Genomic DNA, 21,131 nt, shown 5'->3' with positions numbered 1-21,131 from the left:
ATTTAACATACAATTTGTTCTGTGTCCTTTAGTTCACTGATGAAAGATCAGTTGATGGGTTTGTGATGAATTGCTTCCCCTATTTTTTGCCTACTTAAGGTTAGGCTAGAATCCTGATAGCTAGTCTTCTACGAGTAGTGAATGTTTTGTACAGAAACGTTCAGTCATGCAAGCCTCTGTCTGTAGTCTGAAGAGGTGTGATGTGGTTCAGACACAGGCTGATCACAACAATTAGCAGTGAGCTCAATCCACAGGGAAGGCTAGAGAACACGAGGGCTGGGACAAACCTCAGATGTCTGTTTGTACCTACAGCATCATCATAATCTTTCCTGGACTTCTGTGACAGGCTGGATGGAGGTGGGGTCCGGTTTCCAACCTTGCTTTTTATGGACAAGTCTTAAGATAAGCATCAAGGTCACTTAAAAATAGCTAGATGTCAGTTTAATGTCAATTACACTTCCCCTTCAAAGAAAAACCCAGGAAGCCCAGGGGCTGGGCACTATGGTGCGTGTGAAATGGACATGAAATAGAACCATCTTAACCTTGTGAGCACTCCTATGGGCAAAGCCTCTAAACCCTGGTGCACATCAATGATGCCAGAAGCACATCAGGGCCTGGAAGCCTCTAGGCAGGCCTGTTGGATCAAATCACTCTGGAAGAACAAACTGGACAGCCAGTAGTTGTCAAAGAAAGTAATCTAGTAAACCGAAAGTAAAACTGGACAGACCTCTAGCAAAAATTTTGTCTCCTCAGACAGTAAACATTGATTGCCACTAAAGGCCATGAAATTGTCCATTATTATTTAAAAACTGAACAAATATTAACAGACTGTGAACTGATAAATATAAAATATTTGAAGCACAAAAAATATTGATGTAAAATGGACAATATTCAGATAAACAGAAGTAGAGCGCAATCCTATCCTGTGCTGGAAAAGGCAAGCCAACAGGGCCCAAAGTGGCTCAGCCAGAGGTAAGGGGAAACTCCCTTACCGCTGGGTAAGGCACCCTGGCCCATATGGGTCTCCTTGGAATTGCGCCACCTCCTGAGGTGGCACAAGTCCGAGGAGAGCGGAGCGGCTTGAAGCTGCTCCGAGCTCACTGGGAACTGGGGTTGGGATCTGGCATAACTGCCAGATCCCAGCCCTGCTTCAAACTCTGCAACTGCCTGCCCCTGGGGCTGCCCACCATCTGCCCCAGAATGCCCCCCTCCCACCTCCACCCTGCCCACCCCAGAGTCTTGCATCAACAGAGTTCAGCCGAAGCAAGATTCGGAGCCTCCATTGGCATAGAGGCTTATGCTAGCCTCTGCAGGCTGGCGCGCCTCTGCGCACAGGCCTTGCCGACTCACAAGTAGGTGCAAACATGCCTTATTATAAATTAAATAATATATTATAATGCTATCAGCGCAATCCAGACTGCACATTGGGCCGGTGCAAGTCCCTTGCGCCGGCCGAATGTGCAGTCTGGATTGCGCTGATAGCATTATAATACATTATTTAATTTATTATATATTTTACCACTTGGGCAAGAGAACTGAATTTTCCACTTGGATGCTAGAGAGAGGATACAGCTTAATTCAGAAGCTCAGGCTGCTCAAAAGCAGCTGGGTGTTATTTATTCCAGTCTCCATCTCATCCCTGTCTCCCCATCCTGAAAAGTTGGTTGGAAAAGGGAAGCACTGGTGTTCAGAGGACGTTTATTCTCCTGCCTCTGGGCTCATTTTGAGGGGAATGTCTGTTTGGCTACCCACAGGGGCTCTGCAGCCACACTCAAGTCTCTGGCTTTTGAATCCAGGGTTGCATGACAAAAGATGCAAAGCATTCTGGGAAATTCTGGGGTAATAAAAAAACTGATTTTTGAACACACATACAGCAGTAACAGTGAAGTGGGGAGTGGGGACAGAGGAGGGAGGGCTGCTCAAAGTTTTGTCACCATTTTTCTGGCAAGGCTCCTGTGCCTTTAACAGCTGAATGAGGTTAAAAAAAGTGAAGTTTCTTCTGTTCTTTGTACTTTTCCCAAGTATAAAGATGCACCCTTTTGAATTTCTGTTAGTTATGTAGCTGCTAAAAGCAGATGAGCCAGATAACAAGGGGGAGGCAATCTTCAATGGCAGTGTTGGCTGATGGAATAGAGTAATGGCTCCAAGATCAAACAGAATATAGAAAAGACAAACTGGACCAGTTCTGTGTTAAAGTGGTAGATTGTGTGATGAGAACCTCCCCCCAACCACATCCCCTCACATCTCTCTGCCATTTCAAGGGCCTTCTCATTGAATGTTTTGCTTTTATTTTCTTCACTCCGTACAGGAGAATAAAAGAAAACAACAGTTCCATCTGCAGACACTGCAATATCCACTATTGCATTTCAGTGCTGTTCAATAAGCTCTACAGGATTTTGAATGATACATTCAAGCTATGGCAGGCATCTCTTCCTGAAGTATGATGGCTCTAGGGAAGACTAAAGTCTTCTTCACACCATGGGGGGAGTGTGGTATGTATGGTGTTAACTAGGAAAAGAGTTAAATCAAGCTTCCCACCCCTATCAACACCAAATGCAGCTGAGCAGAAGTGTTGGCAGAAGTCCTTATATAGTGGGGATAGGGTGGGAGCACATAAAGCAAAAATTATTACTTTTATTGAAGCAAAGAGCACTTATGCACACATGCCGGCACATTCTTTGTCTCTCTCACTCTACTTCAACAAAATCTGGGGCTATAAGTGAGAGCATCTACCTTGCTAAAACCAGGCCTGTTGATACATGGCCCAATCCTATTCAAGCACTGAGCGGGTGGAATGTGTGTTCCGCATACCGGCGCAAAAGTGCCACAAAGCATTTGCAGCTAAAGCACTATAAAGTGCAGAGAGCCAGCGTGCTGCAGGAAGGCCAAAGACTTCCTGTGCGTGCCAGCAGCTCTCTGGACCAGGTAAGTCCAGTGCAGAGGCAGGGGGAGGGCAGGGAGGTTATGGAATGGGGAGGAGAAGGGGTTGGGAATAGACAGATCAGGCCTAGGGATTGGTGGCGCCGTGCATGTCATATTCAAACACTGACATGCACAAATGATATCACTGACACAGATCGAAGTTGACCCATTGTGGTTGCTGGGGCTTACACTGGGGCAAAGGGACAAATGTCCCCTTACGTTGAGGAGACCTCGAGCAGCCAAAAATCAACCATGGAATACAACAGTAGCCACACTGCTGCCGCTACATTGCCGCACAGGGATTTAGATAGGATTGGCCTGATATTCTCCATGAATCACAGAAGTACATCACTTTGTTCCCCAAAATACAGGCAGAGTTATACCCATGGCTCTCAAGCACAACACAGGGCTCCAGTAGGTTATGCTTAGCAGCTGGTGAGTTGTGTTTTCTGTTCTGGGAAGACCAGGAGGGAGCAACTAGGATTCTTGCCTTCATGTCTCACATTTGGCATTCAATGGGGAACCTCTTAGCTATGTGCTTGCTCAGAAGGTTTTTGAGGAGCAATTGTTGACTTAAGAAACCCTTTGTAAGCAACTCAAGACTTTCAATCCCAGACCTGTATTCAGGATGATTTTTGATCTTAAAAAGCAAGTTTCTAGCCCTTATGCCTGTAAAGTTCTACTAGAAATGCATGTGAACAATACCTGCTGAGATTTCATAAACCAAAGTGGCGGTAGATAAGATTTCTAATGTGGGGCTTCTAGCAAAACTAGAACAAATTATACGAAACAAGAGAAATTATGCAGATTTGCCCAAGTGGCATAATCTGTACATATTGCAGAATTCTACTTTTCTTCAGGCAGAATTTGGATTTTCTCAACATAGAACTTTAGTTTTATTTTTAGCATGGATTTATCTTTATATTGTAAACTTCAATCTAAAACCCTATATCAGGGGCAAAGAAGTGGGAAGTGGTTCTAAGAGAAAATCTTCTGGGAAGCAAGGGTGAGAAAGCACCTTCTTGCCACACTGCAAAGCACCCTTCCCCCCCTGGTACTTTGTAACGGAGAACGCTGAGCGAAAAATTACATGCAGCTGAGTTTGGCCATAACTACATCCTCAACAGTCTCTCCATTATCCCTTGGTCCACCCACTCCTTTATTCTCCCATGACAACATGCTTCCCTCCACCCCAAACCATACTTCCCTACAACATACCTTTGTTATGTGCCTCGAGTTGAGAGAGTGAGTTGACTGCCACTTTGCAAAGCGCACAGTACAACAGCTTCTTGGCCTTCTCTTCATCAGGCTTGGTGCTGCCATTGCTACTGGGAGTGCCCCCTGGAGCAGTTGGTGATGCTACGGCTGCTGTCGAGGTGCTGCTCTCTCCCACCTTGGTGCCCCAGGCTGGTCCACTCTTGCAGCTCTGGCTAGGCTCAGGGCATGGAGCTGAGTGGAGCGGTGTTGCTCCTGCTGCTGGAGAGGCCAGGCAGGGTTGCTTGTCTGGAGAGGCAGGTGCTGGCATGGGGGTCACTGTCACTGGAGCCCCGACACCATTCAGCTGCTCAGCTGCAGAAGAAAAAGAGAGAAGGCATCAGGGCTGAAACCGAGGACTAGGCAGGGACACACATGCATACCAATGAGAAGTGGCACGGCTCAAAAAAACAGGGATTAATGACAGCAAAAGCACACCAAGACTCAGTTCCATAATATCTTTTTCATTCCAGGGCTCACTCATAGAGAAAATGCAGCAATAATGGAGAACCTCTCAGATGAGATGTTATCTTGGCAAATATGTTTTCCAAACCCCATTTTACTGAGCTAACAGGGAATGCAATGGTGGAAAAAACACTTATAGGAGAGCACCAACATATCGTGTACTTGGTACTGGGTTAGTGGGCAGTATCCATTAAGCCCATTCTCTCCCCCAGTCAGTGAAATATCAGGGGATAGTCAGATAACATCAGCAAAGCTGGAATTTGAATCTCTGGGAGCACAAAACTGCGACAAACAAAGCTGGCAGCATAACCACTGAAAGCGGAAATGTACTGAGAGATATTTTGGGCACAAGGAAAGCATATGGAGAGTTTCAAAGTGTATACTGACAGCAGAAAACACACCCCATTTGCATTTTGATACATTATTTATTGTGAGCTGCTCTGAGTCTCTGTGAAAACAGGGGAAAGAACATTTTCTAAATATTTGAGCCTGAATGTCTCGCCTCTTAAGATTGCTTGTCAGTGCTGGTATTGATGGGATGTCAATGAAGCAGTGAGCCTCTAAACAACTGCTGGCATGTAAAAACTATGATTGTGCTGAACAATTGGCTGTTTCAGGTTTGAGGGCAAAAGCAATGCTTTTGAGGGCCCCAAAATATTTCCCAGCATCTGACTTTGAGAATGTTTCTCTTTTTCCATGCTTTTTTGCAGCTATTATTGCCCTCATTTGCTGCTGTAACTTGCTAGGGCTTCTTTTTTTTCAGTACCAGCCAATCGGGGATCATATAGTCAGAGCAGCCATTTTCAACCACTGTGGTGTGCCACACCGGCGTGCCGCGAATGGTCTGCAGGTGTGCCACGGGAGTTTGGGGGTCACTTATTGGTAGGGCCATTGGGGGCTGTGAGCCTCCCACAAACAGCATGGTGTGCACTGAGTATCTTGTCAGAGTGCTGTGAGACGAAAAAGATTGAAAATCACTGAGTTAGAATGATTACATTCTACATAATCGTGGCATTATGTTGCTAATCAGATACAGCTAATGATGTCACTGAGGGCAACTAATTGCAAGTGAGGGCAATACATCCTGGGTTAGTTACATGTGATCCCAGCCAATGGGACAACTGATTAGCCTCATTTGAATGGGCAAACACTTTCACCTTCTTTTGTTGCAGTCCCCAAATAATTACTGAAAAGGGGTGCATGTTTGCTGTTGCCAAAAACATCTGCAAAAAGAAGGCACCCCTTTGGCTTGGCTGTAGGCAAAGCCTAGAGTCTAATATCTAATTTTTTTCCCCCCTGTTTAATGGGCAATCCAACATAAAAGAAGCTCCCAAAACAGATGCAATACAGGAACACTCCACAAAAGTGTATTCCACACTCCTGTATTCAAGGACAGATGTACAGTATTCATAAATAAACAAATCCCTGTTTCAAGCTGCAAAAGGCTATTTAACAGAGAAGTGCATATACATATTCTGAAGATGCAGTCTTAGATCATGATGCTCTGGATCAAAAAAAAAAAAAAGTCCTTTCAACGTAGATGGAGATGGCCTTGGTGGATGACTTCTGCTGGGGACTGGGCAGGGTTGTAAAACCTACACTGATCAAATTTACACATCCAAAATTAATTATGCCTCTATTGCTCCAATTATTTCTACGATATGTTATTTACAAAAATGTGACAGATACTGTGACACACGTGCTAACAAAATAGCAGAGAAATTATAGCATGGAGAAAAAAGATGAAAGGACAGCTCTTGTCCTGAAACTTACAGTTCTAGAACAGTGTTTCTTAAACTGTGAGTCAGGACCCACTAGGTGGGACCCCATTCAATATTTTATTTTTAATATATCAGACTTGATGCTACCATGGTATGCGACTGCACTTGGGGAAATGTTACAGATTTGTACTTTTAACAGGTTACTATGTATATGCTTTTAACAAAGATAGTCAAGGGGCTTACTCCTGGGTAAGTGTGAGTAGAATTGCCGCCTAGGATTGTTAAAACTCTTCCTGCTTGATGATGTCACTTCATGACATCACTTCTGGTGGGTCCTAACAGATTCTCATTCTAAAAAGTGGGTCCGAGTGCTAAAACTCTGACAACCACTGTTCTAGAAAATTACAAAGAATGTCCTCTTTCAATACATTTGGTTATTTGTAGTACAGAATGACAGTTTTGACATGATATGTAGAGTTTGTGAATGATGATTTGTCACAATGACAGTTTTGTCATTCAGTTTTGTCATGAAAGGAAAAGTGCATATCTTGAGGGACCACTCTGAAATCAGGTCCTGACTTTTCTTCCAGTCAGCTGCTACATACATCTCAGCTGCTGAAAACAAATTCATCAGAAGTGTTGTATTAGGGGGTATATTCAGAATATGCAACAGAAATCCACGTGTGTTAAACTATGCCACCATAATTCCTGGGTTTGATAAATGCAGCTTGGCTGATGTGGTGTTAAATATACGTACAAGGAAACTGTTCCTTCTAAAATTTTACTTTTACATAAGCTGATATAAACAGAGGTGCAACATTTTTGCCATCTGTCGCCTGCGTTTCTTGACTGAGCGCCTTTACCTATTTTCCAGTACAGAAGCTTGGTAGAGCGTGTACACACTGAACAGTGACAGTAAAACTTCAGCCGCCTTGAGGGCCCTTAAGCAGGGTAGAAAGGCGGGGTATAAATCTCTTATATAAATAAAATAAATAAAACTTCACTTATCAGTCCTTTCAAACAAACTGTGCCTATTTAACCACCCAAAAGATGTTTCTGCTTCCTTTCTTCATTAACAGTCATCACATACTCACATGTATAGGGCCAGAGAGGCTCAAAGCTGATTTAAACCTCACATTCGAACAAACTTTTTGCACATCTCTGAACTAGAAACTTGTATCAGTTTCATGCCAGTACTACTGTCATGGCTTTCCTCAAAGAATTCTGGGAATGGCAAAGATGCTAGATGAATTCTTGTCAAGATCCTTATCCCAACCCACCCTGAATTACTCTCCTGGGATTCCATGGGAGATGAACTATGCATTGCACTCATTCCTGTTAGTATTCAGCACTTAACCTATACTATAGCTTAGTATACCATAGTATGGGTTGTAAGATTCTATAGGTCCTATAGAGTTTGCTGTGTACAACTGAAAAAAAGATAAAAATGCAAATTCAGGGGTACTAACAAGAGTGGAACGCTCCCTCTCTACCCCTTCTCCTCCTGCCTCTCCCTTTTTGGCAGGTTAAGCTTCAGTTTGTAGCACTACAGCACAGAGCAAGCTGGGTGATCTATTCTAGAACTTGTTGGCACTATTGCAACTACTTAGGCCACAGCAGAAGGTGGTGAAGTGCTGCCAACGCATGAGCTCAGAAGCAACCACTCCTAGAAGGACTGATGGCAGGAAAAGCTGCAGAGGGTCACCTGAGGCCTGCCAGGCTTGGCTTGCATCCCCCCTCTGCCACTTCAAAATGGGAGGAGGTGTAACTTTGCTCCCTCAGAGCCTGTTGAGAGAATGCAGGGGATCCAGCTCCTCTTCTTCCCAGCTCCCTTCTCCACTAGAGTCCCACCATCAGGCATTTTACTGGCATTTTGGCTTCAGGTGTTTCCCTTTTCTTTTCTTTTTCAAAAAGAAAACATGCAACATTTTCAGGTGGGGAAGGTCTAAAATTACATTCTGATGTTCCTGGGCCCTGATTCACAAGGTTCTCCTCCTCCATCTGCCCAAAGTCATCTCCCTTTGTCTCTCAGAAGTTGCCAGTATATATCCCCTAAATTCCCAAACCCACCAACCGCCACCCCTTGAGCTGCTAAAACCTGTCTGGCTCCCCTCCTGACTTGCCCTAGGTTTCACTTGTGGACTAGACACATTTAAAATCACATCCTGGAACCCTATTCTAAAGACACATCCCTGTGGACCTCTAAAAAGACAAAGATGTGCAACTGCAGACCATTTCATAGCAGCCTAATCACCAGCTCTGCTGTTTCCACCAGAGGTTTCCTAGTTTAAAATTGGGGTGTGGGTGTGCCAGCTTGACTTAACGACCCTTCCTTGTGCTTCTAGTTTGTTTCTACAGAATGACATAATTGTTGTGGGGACAAGACTTAGAAACTTTGCAGAAACCCACAGTTTCATGATGGTTCTGATCTTATGCTCTCTAGAACAGTGGTTCTCACACATTGAGCACCAGGACCCACTTTGGAAAATTTTTAACAATCCTAGGCTGCAATCCTACCCACACTTACCCAGGAGTAAGTCCCATTTACTATCATTGTTAAAAGTATATACATAATAATTTGTTAAAAGTTCAGGTCTGGAACATTTCCCCAAATGCAGTCACAGACCATGGCAGCATCAAGTCTAATATATTAAAAATAAAATATTGAAATGAATGGGGACCCACCTGAAATTGGCTTGCGATTTCCTGACTCAAAGTTTGAGAAACACTGCTCTAGAAGATACAGGTTTTTCTAACTGTCAGCCCATGCTAGGTGACAGTATAACAAAGCAATTTGGAAGGAGGGCTGCATGGCAGGATGTAACTTGGAGGAGCCGAGAGTGTCATTTGGTGTTTCCAAACCTAAAAAAACTGCAGGCAATTTTTTAAATTGTGACATCCAGGATTTGGATGTTTTATCAAATGCATTTAAAGTATTTTCTTTAAAGGATATAACGAAATCCTTTGTTTACTACCTAATAGCCCGGTGTCCCTGATTCTTGGATGTGGCAGGAGAATTTTCAGCTTCTTCTTGTTTGCCTACTGGTTAAAAAACCACTGGTTAAAAAACCAGCAATGAGCAATGGCAGGTTTACAAAGCTATCTTTGGAGGGACAAATCACAAAATGCAAAAGCACTTGGGTAAGCAATGTGGAGAAAATTATCCAATAGCATGGGATTTTTGATGAGTCACCTGGCGTCCCTAAGCACTGAGCCTGCAAAGTCCTAGCACAATGAGAGGATTCAGGCTACAGAGATGACGTGTGACCTTGCATCTATTCATAGCACCTAGTTCTCTTGTCAGTACCAAGCAATTAAAAAATAACATAGCTGCAAAGCTTAGTCCTACGTTTCCACTCATACTGTTTCATCCAAAGATCACATCAGAGGGTCCCTCTGGTCCAGCATTCAGGCTCCAATAATAACCAGTGTTAGATGTTTCAGAGCAGCTCTTTCTAACGCACAGTGAGTCTGGTAATCAGAGGTATGGTGCCTCTGGACATGGATGCTCTATTTAACTATAATGGTTATTCACCACAAACAGACCTGAGACAGATTCCTCGATGAATTGGTCTGATCTTTCCAAAAAGTAATCAGAAGCAGATGTGACAGGAGTGATGGGATTCTCACTGAAAATGGTGGCACAGCACATTTCTATAATGGCTTTCTGATCACTGCAGATTTAGTTCCAGTCCCTTTCTTGACTACCATAGTGCAATGCTTGAGGATGCACTTGGCAGTCAATAAGGTCAAGTAGGCCCTGGCAAATACTCTTTGGTGGATCCTCTCCTATGCTCACAAGGAGCTCCCCTACGCTGAGTCAGACCACTGGCCTATCTAGCTCAGTACTGTCTACTCCAGTAGTTCCCAAACTGTGGGACCATGACCCAATTTTTGGTAGGTCATGAAACTGACAAGGTAGATTAGACTACGTACAACCTGCTACTTGGGGGGAACACTGCTACCTGATCACCTTTATAGCCACAGAAACTTGAGCAGCTTGAGGTATGTGTATGTGCAACCTCCTGATTTTAGAAATGGGCTTTGTCAGATGCAAGGGAGGGCACCAGTATGCAGGTCTCTTGTTATCAGGTGTGCTCCCTGGGGCATTTGGTGGGGCCGCTGTGAGATACAGGAAGCTGGACTAGATGGGCCTGTGGCCTGATCCAGTGGGGCTGTTCTTATGTTCTTAGCTGGTAAAGTGAAACTTTTTTCAGGTGGGTCTCAATGATAAAAAGTTTTGGAACCACTGGTCTGATTGGCGGTGGCTCTCCAGGGTTTCAAGGCAGGTATCTTTCCATCCTTACCTGGAGATGCTCAGCATTAAATCTGAGAGCTAATGCAAAGCAGGTACTCACACTCTACTCCAGACCCTACCAGCAAGATGCAATCCAGCACAGGTGAGCTCTTGCTTTCTGGGCAGTGGCAGATGTAGAGACTATGGTGGGGGCACTTCTCTCACAACCTCTATCGGTGAAAGTGAGCAACCTGAATGTCTTCTTTCCAACAATCTCTGGCTCTAGGATCCGTCTGGAATGGTGCTAGAGGGCCAAGTATTGTAGGTAGATGAAAACAAGCTACTTCCAGTACTGCCAGTAAGAGTAGCACTGGGTCTTTGGTCTTTTTCTGTGCAGGACACACCAGGCCTGAAGGCAGATCATCACAATAATGTCACATTTTTCTCCCTCCTGTGAAAATTGCCTAGGTGGACTTGAGCCACTGAGCAAACTTGCACGGTAGAACTGTGTCCTGAACATGTGAACGAACACTTGCAAGAGAGGAGCACAAAAGGATCCACTGGAGGGCTTTGCCAAAGCCCCCTCAAACTTGGAGCCCACCCTGTCTGCATAATTATAACATCATGGAGAGACTGAGCATTTCTGTCTCCTTCTCCTGTAATGCCAGAACTTGAAATCACCCACTCAAACTGACTGGCAACAGTTCCAGGACAAAGTTCTTCTTCACACAGCACACAATGAACATAAGGAATCTGCTGCCACAAATTCACGGAGTCTATCAATGGCTATTAGCCACACGAGCGAAATGAAACCAATTGCTTTCATGTCCTGATTGTGGGCTTGCTGGGAAATTGTGGCTGATTACCAGGGAACAGAATGCTGCATCTTTTGATCTGTTCCAGCAAGACTCTTCTCATGTTCTGTTCAATTGCATTCTAATATTTCAGAGTTCAATGGTGAGACTTTGCAAACATAGCCACAAACAGAGAATGTCACAGAGGTGAACTAAAACCAGGGTCTCCCATTTCTCAGGCTGAGTTCTGGTTGAATTTGCCTTTTTTCACTTCTGCAGCCCATAGACTGGATGGTTGGAGCCAGCTTTCTCCTGTGACCTCTTGGCACTGTAGCTGAAGGGATAGTTTATAAAACTTTCCAAGGGGAAAAAGGCTCCAGTGTCTGTGGTACAGAAGAAGCAGACAGCTTACTTCATTACTTGCTAGTATGACCCTTGTGTGATTTTAGGAGGGAAAAACTGTTCAACCATCATCCTATCAGTTTTAAAACTGATTTATTACTGAGAGGTAAGGATACGTTTATTTCCAACCATTGTGGCACAGTTTGCAATAAGAGCTACTGGCCCTTAAAAGACATGTCTTGCAAAAGTATGTGATCTCTTGCAACAGTGATCATCTGATGCAAGAAATTGGCTTTCACAAATACGCCTTCTGCACTAGAGTGATTGCAATAAAGCATATTGCCAGGCCACCTTCTGCCCCTCCTCTCCTTCCAATTGGCCAGAAGGAAAGAAGGGGCAGAAAAATATAGCAGTGGCATTTAGTGATTGGCTGATATCTGGCCAGTTATTTGCCCACTCTCACTGTCTGGGCTCTTGATGGTGGGACCTAACTCTTGACAAGTTGAAGATCATTACACTAGAGTTGAGGCCCACCTCACACCCCAGCCTGCAACATGGGTCCACCTTCACCAGCCCAGATGGTGATGGGTGGGCAAGCAATCGGGCAGGTACCAATCAACTACTATGTTGTTGTACCCCTTTTTTTCCTTTCGGCCAATTGGAAGGAGAGGAGAGGAGAGGAGAAGAGGGATATGTCAACACTGTGCACTCGGTTTTGAAAGACAGAGGAAGAGAAAAGATGAAACAGGCAATGCAGAGGGACTACCGCAACAGGAGAGAGCAAGCAGATGGATGGGAGACTGAGGAGGCCCACAAAGATTGGGAGACCTGGACAAAGCAACAGGGTTTACCTCGTCTAGGACCCCTAGCCCTGGCTACTGTTTTAACTGTGCAGGCTTCAGCCTCAAACCAAAATGATGGTAGCACTCAAGTCATGATCCACTTCTGGTACTGGAAGCCTAATCCTGATACCTTGTGCTGGCCCACCGCTGGCATGCACTGTTGCAAACATACCATAAGGCATGCCTGTAAAGTTAGAGCTAGTTGGAGGCCGGCCAGATGCCGTCTGGCGCTCTATGCAAGCTCTGGGTGGTGGAATGGTAAGTTGGGGTGGGGGGGTAGGCACTCTGGAGTGGAGCAGCTCTGTCGGATTCAAAGCTCTGCGTCGGAGTCTCCTGGCCGGAGATGGGGCTACTTTACCCTGCACCAGCTAAACAGCCAGCTCAGAGTCAAGTATCACCATTGTGGAGTTTCCTACCTTGCACAAAGGAAGGGGATGAATGTCCCCTTCCCCCAAGGAGATGCTGGAAGCCGCCTGACGTCCATAGGATGTAGGGGCAGCAATTTCGGCTCCACTGCAGCCCTGGGTGCCGGGGCAGCTCAGGATTGCACTGTGAGTCAGCTGCTGAAGACCTCTGCTGTAGTGTGTTATAGCATGCTACGTAATAAATAATGCTTCATTCTATCTACGCGTTCCCACCAGCTACAACAAACTACACGTTACTAGCTACATGTGCACTGCAGAGATTCCACAGCTATTCAAGTTCCTGCTTGGTTAATAAATCCAATGCACTATCAGAGCAGTGCAGGGACCACAGTGTTGGGACTGGATGTGGAAAATCCCTGCTCAGCTATGAAGCCCACGGGTTCCTTGGAGGAATACCAATGTAAGAGGTGCATGGACACAACCTGATAAACATTCATCCACAGAGCTTTCTTCTGTGTAGAATGATGACTCATCATTAAGGCCAAGACCTCCTTCAAAATGGTAACTGAAACTCTCAATTAGTTTTAAAAATCCACCTGATTCATGAGGTTACTAGCTAGTCCTGAAATATGGTGTTTTTGGCTGCAATCCTATACACACTTTCCTGGAAGTAAGCCCCACTGAACACAATAAGACTTCTTAGTAGACGTGTAGGATTGTGCTGTTTGTCTCTATAATGGACAGTGTGGTTTGTCCTTGTTAAAAGAATTTGAGAAATACCCATTCAGAGCACAATACATAAGATACTTTTGCTCTCGGACTGAGAGCAACACTTACCACTTCATTTCAGTATTTACCTTTGCCTTCTCTCACCCCCCACACATCAAACTGAGTTAACAACAAATTCTTGATGGATCTAATTTTATCCCCACGGAAACCCTGTGAAGAGATGCCTTTCCCACGGACTCCTGCTGAGCTGCGTGGACAAGAATCTGAACACAGTATTGCTACACACAAACCCGACACGGTCTGCAGTTGCATTGGATTTCTATGTGAGAACTGAATATAAGATCAGAACACAAGAATCCTGAGGGATCTGATAAATGAGGCATTTTGTGAAACATTCCTTTTTGGGGAGAGGGGTCTGTCCTGAATCTTCTGCCAATCCACTTCATTGGTCAAATCCAAATTCTAACACAGTGAACCCCCGCTTTACAGTGGGTTCATTTTACAAATGGATTCTCTGTAGTAAAACAAGATTCACTGTTTGATAAGTTATTCCAGCGGTTCCCAAATTGGTGGGTTGCAACCCACCAGGGGAACCAGAAGCAGGGCATTTCCCCTTAAGGGGAGTGGCCCTGCTCTGATGGCAGTGATGGTGCCACACTGATCACGGCGCTTCTGCTGCCAAGTGGCTTTTTTACTTACTTGGGGGCAGCACTGGCCTCCTGCAGGGTCCTGGAGGCTCTCAGCCCCCTCTGATCTCCTCCACAGCTGCTGTAAAAAGCCATTATCTCTCATCTAAAGGTTTTAATAAGAGATAAGGGCTTTTTACAGCAGCTGCGGAGGACATCAGAGGGGGCGGAGAGCCTCCAAAACCCTGCAGGAGGCCAGCACTACCCCCAAAAAGCCCTTTGGCAGTGCTGTGATCATTGCTGCGCCCCTCCCTGTCCACGCAAACATTTACCTGGTTCCCAACTCCCCTGTAGTAGTGTGGGAACCACTGAGCTATTCACTTTATGATGGGCTCATGATTACTGCCAGTAGAACCTCGTGGGTGATAGGTAAGTCAATCAGCAATGAGAAAGCATTTGGTAGCACCTCAGCCAATAGCAGTATTTTTTTAACATTGTGGCTGTGTGTATTGAGGGAGGAACACAGCCATGTAATTTGTGTTTTATAATTACAGCATTGGGTAAACTGATAACCATGCCCCCTAAAGAGTACACGAGACACTTTTAAATCACCCTTTAGAGAGGGAAATAGCTTAACTCTGTGTCAGAAAATTCAACTTGGAAGGTTTTAGAATGAACTACCAAAAAACCAAAATGCATTCTTGGGTTCACATTTCAATATTTTCCCAAAACATCGGTGTCTCCAGAACATGTGGCCACCATAAAGCAGAGGTGCACTGTATTAGTAAAGAGGAAGAGTCTATATAAACCTCTGTTGTGTGTCCCCTTAATTTTTTTTAATGAATGAATTAAAATTTAATGAATATAAAATTTCATATTTTAAAAGCCTTAGATGTTTTAGCCTTTCCTCATAGGGAAGGTCTTCCAACCCCTTGATCATTTTGGTTAGATGTGGTTCTCCCTTGCTCCCTTCTTATAACCCTAGGCTTCTCTTATGAAAGCCTCAGTGTGCTGTTCAATGGGAAAGAGGCTTTCCAGAGTCACTTTAAAATCTGCACCACTGCAGAAAGACCACATCGCTAGGCAGATGGGTCGTTTTATGTATTCCGTTTCTTCCTCCTTTGAGATATGGGCCAGTGAGCTAAATGCTCAGAGGAAGGCAACAAAGATAGTGAGGGGTCTGGAAACCAAGTCCTATGAGGAACAGTTAAAAGAGTTTGGTATGTTTAGCCTGGAGCAGAGAAGACTAAGGGGAGATATGATCGCTGTCTTCAAGCATCTGGAGGACAGTCACACAGAAGGGAGGGCTTACTATTTGTGGTTCCCGCGGGCAGGGCTAAAATCAATGGCTGAAACTACAGGGAAGTAGATTTAGGCCAGGCATGAGGAATAATTTCTTAACTTTAAGAGCTGTCCAGCACTGTAACAGTCTACTTCGTGCAGTATCAGGTTCTCCTTCACTGGAGATTTTCACACAGAGGCTGAACAGCCTCATGTCAGAGATGCTGTAGCAGCTGCTTGTAGTGAGCTGGGACTAGATGACCTCTAAGGTTAATTCCAACTCTAACTTTATATGATTCTGTTAGAGAATTTGTTTGCTTCTAAACTCTTGTTATGTTTCAACTTTTCATCTGCCTTCTTTCAGTTGAACTCAGCCACAGCCTTGCTCCTGTTCTCCTAGACTACATGTAGTCTACATCAGGGGTCTCCAAACATTTTGGCCAGAGAGCCACATGAAATATCTAGCGCAGTGCTGAGGGCCGGAAAAAAAATTAAATATAAAATTTAAATAAATAAATTAGAGATGGAACTTAGATGAATAAATACATGAATGAGTGGGCTCATTCACTCAGCCTCTCTGGCCCTCAGAACACCCTCCAGATGCAATCAGAGCACAGCTCTGGTCATGTTCAGTCGAGTGGACCAGAGGCTTTCAAGGGACAAGAGGCTGGCTGTGAGCCAGATAGAGGCTTGCCGCAGGCCGCATCTGGCCCCCTGGCCAGGGTTTGGAGACCCCTGGTTTACATCCAATAACATGTAGTCTAGGAGGAAGGGACCTGCGAGCTCATCTAGTCTAAGTCCTGGCTCTGTGCAGGCAACTGCTACAGCAGCCCTGGAAGGTGAACATCCAGCCTCTGGAAATATAAAACGAGGGAAAGCCCACTGCTGCAAAAGGCAGACTGTTCCAGTGCTAGGTCATGCTGTTTCAGGGGCAGTTTGGGGGGAATTCTTCACATAAATAGGAGGAAAGCTTTTGAGGATGGAATTCCTCTGCCTGGCTCTGTTCTTGGGGTGGCAGGTGTACTGATTTTGGCCCTGGCATGGGAAAGGTATGGAAGGACGGTAGCACTGGTATCAGGGCTCCCCCCCATAACCACTGTGAGGGAAGATGTAAATAGTTTATAGCAAAGAGGGACATAGATATGCAGTGGCTGGGGTGCTGGGGGTACAGACCGCACTGGGTGATGAGCACGAGGAGGGGCGACCAAAACCGCTAAAATTGCGGTTTGTAAGAATAATACCATCATGCTATATACTATTCAATGTGTAATTTACAGCAGAATTCAATGAAAAAAACCAGAGTGAAATATCTCCATTCTATTGAAAGTTATGGCCCAAAAACCAGAAAACAAAAATGCAACTGTCTTATGTGACAAAAAAGTACATTTCTTTAACTCAGAACGGACCAATGACATAGATTGTTTGAAGAGCCAATGAGATATCATTATGACACAGCATTGAACCAATAAGGTGTTAATAAGGTTACATCCTCAGGGGTGGTGGTGGTGACACTACTAGTGACCAAAATCATTAAAATCACGGTTTGTAGCAATTATCCATCAAGTTATATACCATTTTATGCATAATTTACAGCAGAATGCAATGAAACAAACCATGTTTGCCTGAAGATAACATCCAAAGGTTGCCAGTTCGAGGCCACCGGCACCGTGCGACCTTGAAGCAGCTGACAAGCTGAGCCGAGCTATTCCATCTGCTCTGAGCGTGGGAGGATGGAGGCCAGAATGTGCGGCCAGATCAAGAAAGAAACACCTGAATGTTGTGGTTTCTTAGATAGAAAGATAGAAACCTTCTTTCAAATTGTAAAAATCCCTACGGGGATTTAAATTTGCCTGCCTATGTAAACCGCCTTGAATAAAGTCTAAGGAGAAATCTGAGGACCAAGAAAGGCGGTATAGAAATACCTGTATTATTATTATTATTATTATTATGTTGAAATATTTGTGTCTATCAACAGGAAACAGTGGGGGTGGGGTGATGGTACACTGCCCACTGCATGGGAGAAGACCAATCATGGGGGTGATGCACTGGCCTCCTGCACCTAGTGACACCACTGTGGATATGCAATAAGACAGTAAGCATACATGACCTTCAGAGAATAATCAGGATCTTAGAACAGACGCAGGAGTTGCAAATGTGAGTAAGCCCAGGGGTAGACGCTCATCTGCAAAATGTTCCCCATCACCTCCACTGGCTAAATGCATTGGCCCCCTAAATACAAGCAGTTCTGTACAGACAGCACACCCCCCAGGCAATCTGAGCTGTAGGATGGGTGTGCATTTCAGTGGGTCCTCCCTTCTACCCTTTGGGATCCTTAAGCAGGAAGAGCTTTTTCATCTTTCAGCTCCAAATGGGATTTGAGCCTTGTTTGTTGTGTGTTTCTGAACTGAAAGGCTATAGGGTTTATGAGCCTTGAGGGAGACTGAGAAAAAGACACAACTAATACCTTTTAGGCAAATCTGTTCTTTTCTGGGATAATGCAAAGAGGAAGACATTACCTCTCTAGTACAAAGTAGCCCAACATAGCGCTGAGTTAGAATTTAGGAACCAGGTTCTCAAAACATGCCATTCGTCTAATTTGCACCATTCTTAATTCACCTTCACCATTGGTCTCGATGGCTGACCTATGTCCCTAGCAGGGTCAGCCCGGCCATGAAACAGCTCATGTTGAGAAGTGGGTAGTAGGAGGCAGCAGTCTTGGGATGTCATTTACCCCACATCAGCCACTGCCTCCCTCCAACTAACTGCAGACAGAGTCATATTTATCTGCTTCCTGCTCACTTTAGTGGAACATCCACAAACCTACCTATTTACTTTGCTCTATCCTTGCACTCTCCCACTGGAAGTGCAAGATATGCTGGGAGCTCCCAGCATGGCCTTCATTTCCTGTTTTGTTGAAAAGGATTGCATGGGAAGGGGAGAGAGAGAGATAAGTGGCTTGCCTCTTCTTCCTGGGTCTGTCTTTCTTTTGCAACCCTGCACAGCAGCAGTGCCAGATCAAGGGCAGCATCAGGCTATGGACCCAGTTGGACTGCCACAGGTTTCAGGTCTCAGCTCTGAGGCTCTGCTGAAATTCAGCTCTGGGAGAACATTATTTTACAAAGGCCTTGTGTTCTATGGAAACTGAACAAAACACTTGCAATTACTGATGTGAAAGAAGAATCCTAACTAGCCACATGAGACTACTGTATACACACTGTGCCTTGCCCTTTTAATCTGCCCTGACTAGGACTGCTGCTCACAACTTGAGATTTCTCCCATGCTTTGAAATGCTCTTGTGCAGCAGGCGCACAGAAGACATCGCTTCCACTCGTTCCTCGCTGGTAATCTGCCTGCTACCATCACCACCACCCTGCAGCTGTAGCATGCAACTAGAAAGACAAGGGGACACAGCTAGGAGTGAACGGGTGAGGGAAGCTACGTCTTCCTTATCTCCTGCTGCATCATGGGATTTTAAAGCATAGGAGAAATTCCCAGGCAACCTTAGCTAATGCCAATTAGTATGGAAAAAAACCCCAACATGTGCTGGTTGCCTCTGCATGAAAGTTAACTGCTTTATCCTGGTATTGGGAGATTCCACAGATTCTCTTCTTAGGGGACCTTGGAGCATTCCATTTGTCTGTGCATCTTGGGTCCCATCCTTTTCTTTGATTTGAGTAACACTCCCTGAGCTCTTAACTGGAGGCAACACTCACTCCATTTCTGAGGTGGCTTGAAACTACCAGGATTTAGGCCACCATTGTTAGTGCTAACTGATGGTGAGCATTGCAAAGCCAGTTCTCCATGGCCTTAGGCAGAGAGAGCAAATGGTGGATTTTTTTGAATAAGAGATAGTAAGCACTGAACCTCAGATCTCACACACATAAAATCATGCAATCCACTGTCAAGCAGCTATTATTTTTAGGTTGCCAATTTTTTTTTTCCAATTGCTGCTATGCCTTTAGCAACAGACTGCCACAAAGTAATCAAGCAGGTGAAATTTTTCCTGTTACTTTCCATGCCAGGAAAAAGCACTATCTGTTCAATATCTGCACGACAGAGTACTGTTGAAGATAAGAAGCTGGCAAGTCTATATAGCTTCCCTCTGTCCCCCCTTTCCCCCCTTCTGCTTTCAGAAAGTTCCTATGCTTTCAACAGCTGTGTGACAGGCAGGCATTCAACAGGTTAATCTTTCCCTGTGACATCATCTTCATACAGGTACAATCACTCCTGTGACATCATCTTCATACAGGTACAATCACTCCTGCCCACCATGCATCTCTTAAGAGCATAGGAGTCCTGTCAGAAGAAAATGTGAAACTCCTTCTCAAAGAAAGCCTTGGTTTTAGTGAAGGCTGGGAAGCAGCTGCCATCTTGACATGCCGGTGACACAACCAACGCTCTGAGGAGAGGCTGTTGCTCAATGGTAGATCACATACCCTGCATGCAGAAAGGCCAAGGTTCAGTTCTTGGCACCTCAAGGTAAGGCCTGCGGAAAATCTCCATTTAGAAGTTGGAAGTGCTGCTATAACTAACAGTGAGTGAGATAAACTGATGGCCTCACCCAGGATAAGGCGACTTCGGCCCAAATCTTAACCAACTTTCCAGCACTGGCATAGCTGTGCCTATGGGACGTGTGCTGCATCCTGCAGTTGGGTGGCACTCACAGAGGCCTCCTCAAAGTAATGGTATGTTTGTTCCCTTACCTCAGAGCTGCATTGCCCATATGTCAGTGTTGGAAAGTGGGTGTGAATTGTGCCCTTCATTGTTCACACACCCTCCCAGGAAATGTAGTGCCTACAACACGGTGACCAAGAGAATCCATTCTTTTAATATAGGGATGTCAAATATAAAGTTTGTGGGCCAGACACAGCCTGTGGAAGGTCTTTATCCAGCCTACAAGATTTGGGCTCTGCCAGCACTACCCTTTCAGCAGTACCACTCTGCTGAGGCTCTGGGAGGAAGAGATGGAAGGAGGCAAGGAATGCTGCAGGAGAAGGGACAGACCAAAACAGATGAGAGAAGATGCTGCTGTTGAGGCACTTGGAGAGCCTAAATATCACATGAGCCACCCTTTCAGCAGCACTGTTTCTGCTGAGGCATCACTTGACAGCTGCGGAGCTGCAAATTGATGCCTCAGCAGAAGCACTGCTAAAAGGCCAGCCTGCATGATAATTGGGCTCTCCCATGTTTTGAAAACATGATCAAGATTTGCATATTTTCCCTTCTGTCATTGCCAGCTAGTGAGTTCCTACCTGAGAACGAAGTGCTTATTTCTGGCTATCACCTGCTTACTGATGCCACCTATGGCCCTCAGAAGGTGCTACGGATGCTATCTGGCCCACTCTATGAAATGAATTTGACACCCCTGTTTTGATAGGTTTGTAGATGAAATAATTGTTTGAGATAGCATGATCTACAAGGGCAAGAAAAGCTATTCTTGCAAAATTTCCTCTCTTGTCCACCTTATCATTGGGGTAACACTGGTGGTGGCAGGGCATTCTTAATACCTTATAGCGCTACCTGGAATGGAAACCTGTCCCCCTGTCCTTCTCA

At 45.0% G+C, this 21,131-nt stretch overlaps 1 protein-coding gene across 1 annotated transcript in view; it reads right to left on the bottom strand.

The window, feature by feature from the left end:
- Window positions 1-21,131, bottom strand: part of ZNF385A (zinc finger protein 385A) — an 80,709-nt gene that overhangs the window by 2,216 nt on the left and 57,362 nt on the right. The gene's annotated exons all lie outside the window — the stretch shown is intronic.

This window comes from Tiliqua scincoides, chromosome 2 (genome assembly GCF_035046505.1).
Source record: "Tiliqua scincoides isolate rTilSci1 chromosome 2, rTilSci1.hap2, whole genome shotgun sequence".
In the NCBI taxonomy this organism is placed as follows: Eukaryota; Metazoa; Chordata; class Lepidosauria; order Squamata; family Scincidae; genus Tiliqua; species Tiliqua scincoides.
The sequence above is the reverse complement of the archived record's forward strand: the minus strand, read 5'-3'. Positions and strand labels throughout refer to the sequence as shown.